This window comes from Eschrichtius robustus, chromosome 20 (genome assembly GCF_028021215.1).
Source record: "Eschrichtius robustus isolate mEscRob2 chromosome 20, mEscRob2.pri, whole genome shotgun sequence".
NCBI classification, from domain to species: domain Eukaryota; kingdom Metazoa; phylum Chordata; class Mammalia; order Artiodactyla; family Eschrichtiidae; genus Eschrichtius; species Eschrichtius robustus.
The window spans coordinates 39999457-40002958 of NC_090843.1; positions in this window are offsets into that span (position 1 = coordinate 39999457).

The following is a 3502-nucleotide window of genomic DNA, read 5'->3' on the forward strand; positions in this document are numbered from 1 at the left end:
AAGATGATCCAGGACCTCGGAATAAGAATGGAGGCAAAGATTGAGAAGATGCAAGAAATGATTAACAAAGACCTAGAAGAATTAAAGAACAAACAAACAGAGATGACCAATACAATAACTGAAATGAAAACTACACTAGAAGGAATCAATAGCAGAAGAACTGAGGCAGAAGAACGGATAAGTGACCTGGAAGACAGAATGGTGGAATTCACTGCTGCGGAACAGACTAAAGAAAAAAGAATGAAAAGAAATGAAGACAGCCTAAGAGACCTCTGGGACAACATTAAACGCAACAACATTCGCATTATAGGGGTCCCAGAAGGAGAAGAGAGAGAGAAAGGACCCGAGAAAATATTTGAAGAGATTATAGTCGAAAACTTCCCTAACATGGGAAAGGAAATAGCCACCCAAGTCCAGGAAGCGCAGAGAGTCCCATACAGAATAAACCCAAGGAGAAACACGCCGAGACACATAGTCATCAAAGTGGCAAAAATTAAAGACAAAGAAAAATTATTGAAAGCAGCAAGGGAAAAACGACAAAAAACATACAAGGGAACTCCCATAAGGTTAACAGCTGATTTCTCAGCAGAAACTCTGCAAGCCAGAAGGGAGTGGCATGATATACTTAAAGTGATGAAAGGGAAGAACCTACAACCAAGATGACTCTACCCGGCAAGGATCTCATTTAGATTTGATGGAGAAATCAAAAGCTTTACAGACAAGCAAAAGCTAAGAGAATTCAGCACCACCAAACCAGCTCTACAACAAATGCTAAAGGAACTTCTCTAAGTGGGAAACACAAGAGAAGAAAAGGACCTACAAAAACAAACCCAAAACAATTAAGAAAATGGTCATAGGAACATACATATCGATAATTACCTTAAACGTGAATGGATTAAATGCCCCAACCAAAAGACGTAGACTGGCTGAATGGATACAAAAACAAGACCCATATATATGCTGTCTACAAGAGACCCACTTTTGACCTAGGGACACATACAGACTGAAAGTGAGGGGATGGAAAAAGATATTCCATGCAAATGGAAATCAAAAGAAAGCTGGAGTAGCTATACTCATATCAGATAAAATAGACTTTAAAATAAAGAATGTTACAAGAGACAAGGAAGGACACTACATAATGATCCAGGGATCAATCCAAGAAGAAGATATAACAATTATAAATATATATGCACCCAACATAGGAGCACCTCAATACATAAGGCAACTGCTAACAGCTATAAAAGAGGAAATCGACAGTAACACAATAATAGTGGGGGACTTTAACACTTCACTTACACCAATGGACAGATCATCCAAAATGAAAATAAATAAGGAAACAGAAGCTTTAAATGACACAATAGACCAGATAGATTTAATTGATATATATAGGACATTCCATCCAAAGACAGCAGATTACACGTTCTTCTCAAGTGCGCACGGAACATTCTCCAGGATAGATCACATCTTGGGTCACAAATCAAGCCTCAGTAAATTTAAGAAAATTGAAATCATATCAAGCATCTTTTCTGACCACAACGCGATGAGATTAGAAATGAATTACAGGGAAAAAAACGTAAAAAAGACAAACACATGGAGGCTAAACAATACGTTACTAAATAACCAAGAGATCACTGAAGAAATCAAAGAGGAAATAAAAAAATACCTAGAGACAAATGACAATGAAAACACGACGACCCAAAACCTATGGGATGCAGCAAAAGCGGTTCTAAGAGGGAAGTTTATAGCTATACAAGCCTACCTCAAGAAACAAGAAAAATCTCAAGTAAACAATCTAACCTTACACCTAAAGAAACTAGAGAAAGAAGAACAAACAAAACCCAAAGTTAGCAGAAGGAAAGAAATCATAAAGATCAGAGCAGAAATAAATGAAATAGAAACAAAGTAAACAATAGCAAAGATCAATAAAGCTAAAAGTTGGTTCTTTGAGAAGATAAACAAAATTGATAAGCCATTAGCCAGACTCATCAAGAAAAAGAGGGAGAGGACTCAAATCAATAAAATCAGAAATGAAAAAGGAGAAGTTACAACAGACACCGCAGAAATACAAAGCATCCTAAGAGACTACTACAAGCAACTTTATGCCAATAAAATGGACAACCTGGAAGAAATGGACAAATTCTTAGAAAGGTATAACCTTCCAAGACTGAATCAGGAAGAAATAGAAAATATGAACAGACCAATCACAAGTAATGAAATTGAAACTGTGATTAAAAATCTTCCAACAAACAAAAGTCCAGGACCAGATGGCTTCACAGGTGAATTCTATCAAACCTTTAGAGAAGAGCTAACACCCATCCTTCTCAAACTCTTCCAAAAAATTGCAGAGGAAGGAACACTCCCAAACTCATTCTATGAGGCCACCATCACCCTGATACCAAAACCAGACAAAGACACTACAAAAAAAGAAAATTACAGACCAATATCACTGATGAATATAGATGCAAAAATCCTCAACAAAATACTAGCAAACAGAATCCAACAACACATTAAAAGGATCATACACCACGATCAAGTGGGATTTATCCCAGGGATGCAAGGATTCTTCAATATACGCAAATCAATCAATGTGATACACCATATTAACAAACTGAAGGAGAAAAACCATATGATCATCTCAATAGATGCAGAGAAAGCTTTCGACAAAATTCAACACCCATTTCTGATAAAAACTCTCCAGAAAGTGGGCATAGAGGGAACCTACCTCAACATAATAAAGGCCATATATGACAAACCCACAGCAAACATCATTCTCAATGGTGAAAAACTGAAAGCATTTCCTCTAAGATCAGGAACGAGACAAGGATGTCCACTCTCACCACTATTATTCAACATAGTTCTGGAAGTCCTAGCCACGGCAATCAGAGAAGAAAAAGAAATAAAAGGAATACAAATTGGAAAAGAAGAAGTAAAACTGTCACTGTTTGCGGATGACATGATACTATACATAGAGAATCCTAAAACTGCCACCAGAAAACTGCTAGAGCTAATTAATGAATATGGTAAAGTTGCAGGATACAAAATTAATGCACAGAAATCTCTTGCATTCCTATACACTAATGATGAAAAATCTGAGAGAGAAATTATGGAAACACTCCCATTTACCATTGCAACAAAAAGAATAAAATACTTAGGAATAAACCTACCTAGGGAGACAAAAGACCTGTATGCAGAAAACTATAAGACACTGATGAAAGAAATTAAAGATGATACCAACAGATGGAGAGATATACCATGTTCTTGGATTGGAAGAATCAACATTGTGAAAATGAGTACACTACCCAAAGCAATCTACAGATTCAATGCAATCCCTATCAAATTACCAATGGCATTTTTTACGGAGCTAGAACAAATCATCTTAAAATTTGTATGGAGACACAAAAGACCCCGAATAGCCAAAGCAGTCTTGAGGCAAAAAAATGGAGCTGGAGGAATCAGACTCCCTGACTTCAGACTATACTACAAAGCTACAGTAATCAAGACA